Genomic DNA, 9,581 nt, shown 5'->3' on the forward strand with positions numbered 1-9,581 from the left:
AAGGCATCTTTGGTAGAAGAGTAAGAGACTCTATCTAACACCAAGAATAGGTTTTTCAAATACATTAATAAAAAGGAAGCAAATTATAGAATGAATAAGATCCTTAATAATTAGGCTGCAAAGACATATAAGGAATCAACAGGACAACTTATAAAAAGGTTCTGCTCCTATAGAACAAAAATTTAAAGAGTAGATGTTTTAAAGAACTAGGACCCTGGCTAGGATAGATTTTTGGCACAATTTTAATGGAGGAAGTTGAAAAAGAAAAAACAGATACTTGAGTAATGTAGGGATCAGAAGCAGGCTAGGTAAAATATATGGGCCTTAGCTCTCTCCCCATTACCCATTCCCCTCTTTTTTAATACTGTGCCTATCTGCTTTCTTCTTCGCTCTAGATATCTCCTTATTTCTATTTTTCTTTGGACTTCTCTATTTCCCTGGACACCTCTGTCTCTCTTATCTTATATTTTTTAAATGCCTGTTTCCTTAACATAATATAAATTTTTAAATTTAAAATGAAGATAAATTGAACTCATAAATTTTATCTTTCTCTTAATAACTCATTTTAAGGGGTCAATTTCTTGATAGAAAAACATCTTCTTAACATTTCTGTGCAATTGTTTGAAATAAACTTGATATAAGCAAAAGCCTACTTGTACAACTCAGAAGTAATTGTGGTAATCCAGGAATTTAAGGGTTACAGTGACTGTATCTGTTAGGAGTCCTCTATTAGATTGTTTGGATAGCTGGCATTATGGAAAGAATGAGGGATTGGAAATCAGAAATATACTAGTTGCATGCTCTCGGGTAAATGACAGTATCTCATCATCTTTTAATGGACATAGTACCATTTACATCTCTTGCTTCATGTTCATAGCTAGAGAAAGCAGAATCAAATTTGAGAATAGCCCACTAAATCTAAGTTTACTGGAAATTGTGGCATGCTTTTGTATACTAACAAAAAGAAAGCTTCATAGCAGTAGCCTACATTTATGATCACCTCAGTTTCTAATTTTTATGCTATAATTATTTCAATAAGCCTTCTTAAAATCCTTTTTGGAATGAGGCCGAGTATAAATACATACATACATACATACATACATACATACATACATACATACATATCTTACTATTATGAAAATAAAGTGAGATGGTTGTATAATTCACAACAAAAACTATGGTATTCAACTGATAATTTTTATTAGAAATATGCACCATGATCATTATATTGCTAAGCTTTGCTTTGAAAGTCATGAAAAATTTTGATGGGTTTAGAGGTACTATTTTCACTCGGTTTTATTAGAATGTCTCTTTGTACATATTAATAATGGACAGTGTGGTATTATAAAAAGCGTTGGGCAAAGTAAGCTCTTTGCTTTTAATTTGCTATATAATATTGAGTAAACTTCTTGCCACTTTACCTCCCTGTACCTCGATTACAAACCTATAAAATGGGGTAGGGAGGAAGGATGTCAGGTGATCTAAGGCCTTTATCAGTCTTGTCTATGCTTACATTCTCTTATGGACCTGCTAAGAAACAGGGTGAAAGAATTCCAAAACATGCCGTTGGGAACTTCATATCTTATTAAACATCATGTATGTATATATGTATATCACTTAATAGGAACACTTTTTGTTTTTCCCTGCCATGTGTTCTTGAACTGTATACTGTATTGAGGGGTTATCCTTTTGGAGCAATGTTGTGCAATGGTGACATCTAGTGATTACACCACATCATTATTCAGCAAAAATTTATGACCAATTCTTACTCTTCTTACTGTGGATGATTCACTTTGTGGCTTAGCTAAATACTTCAATATCATTCTTCATATGCCCCTGCCATCTAACTATAGATTTTTAGAAATAGCAATTAAATTTGACAGTAGCATTAACAATTGGATATATAATAACTGATATTTTCAAAAATCATAATGCATATAGAGTTAAGAATAAACTATTCTAAGTGAGACAAACTTTTTTCCTTCCATTGAAAGTGGCAGAAATGGAATTTGAATTCAGGTGTGTTTCAATATATATCATATGCCTTTAGCCACTATACATCACTGACACATACTAGACATTTAACATATATTAAATGAATGTTAGGTAAAGCAAATGCATCAATATCTATGTTCATGAGTATTTATTGCTTTAGAATCTTTGGAGCTACGGCTGCCTTCAGACACTTTTTCTTTCTGAGTTTACATCAAAGATCATCAAATAAAAACAACTACAGTATAAGTGCTCTTGAACAAATAAATTCGAGAGTTATATCCACAAAGAGAGTATTCTTTATAAAGAGCATTCAAATTAGATCCGTTTTTAAAAAAGACAATAACTAGCTGCCATTATTATTTAATCAGGGCAATATAACTCTGGGCTAAACTACTACTACAATTCCAATTGGCTTTGCTACTGCTAAAATTTCTACAGTATTTAGTGTTTGTTCTCATTATCACATATTATCTTGGATTTTTATTCTTTTCAGGTAACTAGATCTTGTTTCCACAATATAGTATTTCCCAAGAAGGTATTCCAGGGTTCAGAGTATGTTTCATATTCTTGTCTTCCCCTTAGCACGAAACACAATGGTTTTTCTCACCTGTGGAATCAAGTTACCAACCTACCCAGAATCCAAGGTTTTCCACAACATGGCATAAAACTATCTTGTCAGTTTTCTCTCTAGTTCTCGATGCTACATTTCAGTCAAATTAAACTATTAATTGTTCTCCCATTATTTGTTTTAGTTGCTTAGAATCCCTTACCACTGCATCTCTTCTTTGTAAATGGTATCTATTGCTTAAACGTCATTCCAAGCAAAGCTTCCTGCAAGATACACCACAAACCAGGAAGTCATCTTCCCCTATTGAATTACACATCATTTTGTCACTTGCTCTATCTTCCTTCTATCTGTCTGGTTGTCCTTTCTTGGTCTTCTTTACGGGCCTCTTTTCCTCTATCCATCCCTGAAATGTTGGGGTTTCTAAGGATTCTGCCCTATGCCCTCTTCTCTTCTCACTCTGCGTACTTTTCTTAAGAAATCTGTTTTACTCCCGTGGCTCCAATTATGACCAACATGCTGATGAGTCTGGCCTAGAGAATCTCTACTGAGATTCTAACTAGCACATTCAACTACATATTGGATATCTCTATCTGATTTTCTTTATAAGCATCTAAACCTCAGTACATGCACAACTGAATTCAAGACCATTCCCCACCTAATTTACTCCTTCTTCAGAGAATTTCCTATCTCACAGAATGAAACCACTATCTATTGATTTGTTCCAATTTTTACAGAAACCAGGAGCCATTCTTTCTCCTGCCTTCTTCCCTGCTGACATCCAGTGAGTTACTGAATCATGTTAATACAAGCTTATAACTATTTAAAACTGTTGTCTACTTTTCCCCATATGAATTGCCACCACTCCAGCCCAGGCTATAAGCACTGCCTACCCTCCCCCCCACCCCGCACCACACCAAACACTGTAATGGCCTTCCAATTGTTCTCCCCACCTCCAGTCTTGGTCCTCCCCATTGTAATTTCCATAATGCACAGTAAACTTCTAAAATGTAGGGTGATTATGGCCACTTCCTGCTCAATATTCCTTAATGGCTTTCCACAGAAGAAAAACATCCAAACTCCTTAAACTCAGCTTTGTAATAAAGGCTAACATTGTTTCTGCCTATCTCCTCATTCTTCACTTGGCATTCTAAACTTCAGCCATAAGTGAAATTTAGTTCTTCAAAGTTGCAATGCCTCACATCTCCGAGACTTTACACATTCTGTATGCTGCCTTCCAACCCCACACCCCTGTTTTTTGCCCAGATAACTCTATTATCAGTTTAGAAGTCATGCTTGCAGAAGCTCCCTTCAGTATTTATGCATTCTTATCATAGTGTCCACCCCCTATCACAGCATGCACCCCACTATTATAATTACTTATCATCCTTTATTTGACAAATGCTAATTGAGAGTCGAGTACATAACTGGCACTACAGTCTCCTCTGTACATAGAATTTTGTTGATACAAAACATGTGGAAGTGCATATGGTATGTGGGAGAGGGTCCAAGAAGTGCATCCTAGTGACTCGCATTTCCATCTATTTCCCTACCAGATGAAATCAGTGCTGATTTCACAATCATTTCTGTGTTCTTCGAATGACCTAACACAGTAGATGGTAGATAAATATTTAATCACATTAACTGCTGGATTTTAAACACATACAAAAAGTTTTTGCACTATTAGAGGCTTCCAGCCAGCTATTACTTTCTACCTACCAGAGTTTTCCTTTGCTATCACTTTGGATATAATGAAGTGTAAAAAGAGAAGAGGCAAACTTCTACAGAGAACATATGGGACACTGCTAGAATACTGTGGTTAATAATTCTGCCACTTACTAGGTATGTGTCCTTGTTCAAGACCCTTAACCTCTCTGTTTCCTCATCTGAAAAAGGCAGTTACAAAATCAAATGAGGTAAGAGAAAATAAAAGTTTAGCACAAAATGTCAAGGGCTATCCACATGCTGCCTATTATAATTGTTATTAGAATGATACAGGTCTCCCTGTTACTGGTCATCCCAGCTTTACAGGCAACAAGATTTCCAAATTTCATCTTTCGTCTTTCTTTTACCATTTAAGAGGTAGGCTTTGTACTTCAGTAAATACATAAAAGTGGTTTAAAAAAATACAAAGAAAGACAAGCCAAAAAAAGTTTAACAAGTAAATACTATAGGGAACAAGAGAAACAGAAGTTAGAGTTTATGAAAGTCTAGAATTTGGACATGTGAACCAAAAAAAAAAAAAAAAAAATCAAAAAAAAAATCAGGCCATAAATGTTTAATGTTATCTGGATAGCTGGTGGCACAAAAGAGTAACACTCTGAATCATTTCTCAGTAAAATGGTAACCCACTGAGTTGGAAAGTCAGAATATCTGAGTTCAAGGAATTGTTTAACTACGTACTAATTTAACCACTAATCCCCAGATAGTCACCCCATCCAATATTCTGGTCTTTCAGTTCCTTGGTCTCCTTGGATCATATGAGCTTTTCTTCCACCCTATCTCAGCCACCCACTCACAAGACCACAATGTCAAATGGCCACTCAATCCTGCCCAGCTATGCTACTATGCTTCTCTAATATTGCTGTAGACTCTTTGTATCACCTTAAAATCCACATGTATAAATCCTAATCGCCAATGTGATGGTATTAGGAGGTAGGGCTTTGGTATGTGATTAGGTCATGAGAACTCAGTGCTCTTATAAAAGGGACCCTGCGAGCTCCCGTGCCCCTTTTAGCCAGCTACAAACAGGAATCAGGCCTTTACCAGACACCAAATTTGTCAATACCTTGATCTTGGACTTTCCAGCTTCTAGAACTATGAGAAAGAAATTTCTGTTTATAAGCCACCAGTCTATTTCTGTTACAGCAGCCTGAACAGAATAAGACAGGTATGACTGATGTTTATCCTTCAAGATGACTATTTTCTACCTTCTCTTCGCCCCTTATCCAAACATTACTCCTCTCCTCTTACTGATCTTGCCTCAGACTTTATACTTCATTTAAAAAAAAAGAACCAATATCAGGCAGAAACTCTTACCTTCCCATTACTGACTCCAGGCACTCATCAAATATTTGATATAGCCGTGTATCTGCATCTCTACCTATACCCACTGCCTTCCTTCCCATTACTATACATTTTATGTTCATGTTCCTAAGACAACATTTCTACATATTTCCTGGATTCCACCCCTCATTTTCTCAAAGTATTTCTCACTTCTAAAATATACACATTCTCTCTTACACTATAATGTTTTCCCCTCTGAACTGGACCATTTCATTAGCCTAAAAATAAACATAAGTATCCCCATCTTTAAGAATCTTGCTTTGACCCCATATATTTCTCCATTACCTCCATTTTCACTCTTCTTCATAGTAAACCATTTCTTCCCATCACATTTGCTTTTCATTGTGCTTGTCCAGGCACATGACTACTATCTGTTGCCAAAATCCCATAGTCAGATCTCTTTATATTGCTCTGAGCATGTTTCAATACCATTGGCTATGCTTTGTTATCTTAGTTTATAAGTCACCACACTCTGGGTTTACTTCCTACTTCACCGGCTACTCCTTCTTCATTTCCTTTGTGTACTGCTTTTCCTCTGCTTTACGTCTAATCATTGGAATGCTGTTTGTGAACACACTCCCTAATTTTTTCTACATGCTAATGACTCTCAACTTCGTACCTTTGGTCCCTTACATAGAACTCAGACTTACTTTAGATTTCCAATAGGCATATCAAACTTAAGGTGAATAAAATAAATATCTCCCTCCACCCCCAAACATTTTCTTCCCTAGTCTTTTCCATTTGGTAAATGGCACAACCACTTACTCAAGCTCTTCTCTCTCTTTTTTTTTCACCCCTATATTCGAAACATCAAATCTGTAGGCTCTGCCTTCCAGTATATCTCACTTCCCTGCACTTCTATATACGTACCATTTTATCCCAAACTACTGTCATGCCTTCGTGGATTACTGCAATTGTCTTCTGCTACTAATCTTGCTCACCAATTCTTACAATCCATTCACCACTTAACAGGTGGACCAAACCTTTTTACAATGTAAATCAGATTCTATCACTCTCTTAAAAAAACTCCCTACTAGTTTCTTATCCATTTAAAATAATTCCAAACTTATTAAATGGGTAGATCCCCATGGCCTAATCAAAGCCCTACAAAATTTGGCCTTAACTTCTCTCCAAGCTCATCTTGTACCACTTTCTCTACGGTCCAGCTACAGCAGTCTTTATGATGTAACTTGAAAAAGCCACGTTCTTTCCTACCTTAGGGCTTTTGCAATTGGAGTTCTCTTTCTCCACAATGCTCTGATTCCAAATATTTCCATGGTTGGCTTTTTTATATCACTGAAGTCTCAGCATAAATGTCAGTTCTTCAGCGAGGCCTTCCTTAACCTATCAATCTAAAGTAACCATTCCCCCAGTCTCTCACTTCACAGTTTTACTTTTCCCCTGCACTTACCATTATTAAACATTTCTTTGTTCATATGTTATTGTTTACCTGTTTATTTTCTATCTTCCCTCACTAGAATTTAAGCTCCATGAGAACAGGAATCTTGCCAATCTTTCTTACCATTATATTCACAATACCTGGCAAAGTAGTAGATGTAAAATATTTGATGAATGCCCGTCCCTGAGTAAGTCACTCAACCTTCTCTAACTCACACTTGCAGACTTACTGCTAGACTTAGCTCTGGGTCCACGAATATTAAGGCAAATGGACATGGCTCCTTGTGAATCTCATACATTCATCCCTTCAGCAAATATTTACTGAATGTATATTATACTATGTTCCGGTACTGTTCCATCTCAGTGTTCAGTTCCCTCTTCAGTAAAACGGAGTTTTGTTAACTTGCTCTATCTCAGTCACAGAAGTGGATAAATAGGATATGAAAATAGTGTACAAAATGAAGTTATAAAAATGTTATTTTATATATTACTGCACCTGTCTCTTTCCTTTTAATAATGGCCAGGAGCTGATGTGTAAAACAGCAGTATAAATTCTGGTACTCACAGATAGTAATAAATAGGAATTCCCTTTTCATAGGCACATACATAGTGACTAAACATTTGGGGCATGAATTCTTTAGGTGTGATAGTAATAAGTGTTAATTTTCTACATTTATGTTGCACAGATAACAATCCTATGTACCCTCTGGAATTGGAGTTCTCTTTCTCCACAATCCTCTGATTCCAAATATTTCCATGGTTGGCTTTTTTATATCACTGAGGTCTCAGCATAAATGTCAGTTCTTCAGCGAGGCCTTCCCTAACCAATCAATGTAAAGTAACCATTCCCCCAGTCTCTCACTTCACACTGTTTTCCTTTTCCCCTGCACTGTTTTAGTTTCCCCTACCAAAGAGTGGGTTGTTGGCCCCCTCAGTGACACTCAGGCCAACTACCACTCTCCATCTGTTCTTTCATAGGCGAGAGGACACGCCTAGAGGGAGGTCAGGGGCCTGGTATGGGCCTGCAGAGCTCTTATAAGGACTCCTGAATGATGTGCCTGACACATGGTACATGTGCAACAACTGTCCTTAATCGTTCAAAAGCATGGGTCTACAGTGCTTGTCCACTGCGATAACAGACATAGGCAGGGATGAGGGGTGTGCAACGAGGGAGGGGAGCCTTCCCGGAATCAGCAACCATTCCTGGAACACATCTCCAATCACTGGAGCATGTGAAGGTTCACGTGCAGATATTCACCATTTGAACAACAGTCTGCACTCAATAAAATTAATTTTGCAGTCAGTCTTGACTGACAGATCTCTTCTTTCTCACTTGCAAGTATCTGTCAAATGAGAGAGAAACAAGAGGAAGAGAGAGGATAATGAAGAGATGTGGGATGCGGGAGTAAAGAAAAGAGTCAGGGATAGGAGAGAAAAAGGTCTGTGGCTGTTTCCCCAGCGTCTTGCTTCCCTGAACTGACCAGGGAGGAAAAGCGTTCCTGGGGGCTACTGGAAAAGAAACGACCGGGGGGAGATGAGGGGCTAGTGTCCAAGGGCCTGGAAAGGGAGAGTTGAGAAAAATGGACCGTACCTACAATTCCTTTAGCATCACCTGCTGCTCCGGGAGCCGCCCTGCTGCTCAGCAACCGCCGCGTAGACTACGCACCCTCTGAGGCAAAAACCGCCAGGACACGACCTCCGCGAGAGCTGCCCAGGCCAGGATGGTGGCCGCTAGCTCCGCTGAGGGTGGTGGGGCGGGGCCTGGGCGGGGCTGCTGGCGGCGGGGCGGGGCCTGGGAGGGGCTGATGGCGATGGGCGGGGCTAGTGGCGAAGGCATGTTTAAGTGACGTTGTGGCCGCAACTGCCTGGGGACACAAGGCTTTTAGGGTTCCCCTGGACCGCCTGGTATATTTTCCGTCTATTCAACCTTATCCAACGTCTTTTCTGACTATTAACCTATTGGGTTGTAAAAGTTCAGGCACAGTGTTGATATCACAGAGCCTTTTGGCCAAAAAGCAGTGCCAGGGGCTGCATGTGCCAAAACCAACTTGTCAAAAGTCAGATCATGTTTCCTCTCAAGTCAGCTTAAATATAGTATAATCATAAAAGAGCATAATCTCTGGGATCAAGACAGTCTGGGCTTAAAGTTCAACCCTGCCACTTTATAACTATGGCACCAGAGGCAAATACATAATCTCCTTGAGTTTGGATTTTCTTATCTGTGGTGAGAATAAATAAATTGATACACGGCAAGTGATTGGAACAGGGCTTGGTACAAAGTAAATACTCAAAATCCTGTTATCAGTATAAACCTTTGTTTTTTTTCCACATGAAATCTTATGTAGGAACCTTTAGATGAAACAAATGAAAGCATAGTTGCTCTGACTGAAGGGGGGCCCTTCAAGCTTTGGGTTCTCAGTCCCAAAGGTGGTCCATAGGTTCCTCTAACGGAATCCCCAAGCTTCCTAAAATATAGACTAAAATAACTTATTGGAGAAAAGTCAAAACTTCTTAGAAAGATAAACTGCCCTTTTCCACCTAATTTTTCTCCTGATAC

At 38.3% G+C, this 9,581-nt stretch overlaps 1 protein-coding gene across 9 annotated transcripts in view; it reads right to left on the minus strand.

The window, feature by feature from the left end:
* The window catches only part of SLC9B1 (solute carrier family 9 member B1), a 62,430-nt gene extending 53,633 nt beyond the window's left edge, over positions 1–8,797 (minus strand). For 3 of the 9 annotated variants that reach the window (XM_088792236.1, XM_088792251.1, XM_088792247.1), the window contains exon 1: positions 8,616–8,796. The gene's annotated coding sequence lies outside the window, so the exon portion shown is untranslated. Of the gene's footprint in view, positions 1–5,911; positions 8,587–8,615 lie in introns of those variants that run through there. The other 6 variants (XM_019738904.3, XM_088792246.1, XM_019738899.3 and 3 more) reach the window with 4 other exon arrangements.
* Positions 8,798–9,581: the final 784 nt, after the last annotated feature.

The sequence above is a fragment of the Rhinolophus sinicus genome, chromosome 1 (genome assembly GCF_057876585.1).
Source record: "Rhinolophus sinicus isolate RSI-liver-muscle chromosome 1, RSI-T2T, whole genome shotgun sequence".
Lineage (NCBI taxonomy): Eukaryota > Metazoa > Chordata > Mammalia > Chiroptera > Rhinolophidae > Rhinolophus > Rhinolophus sinicus.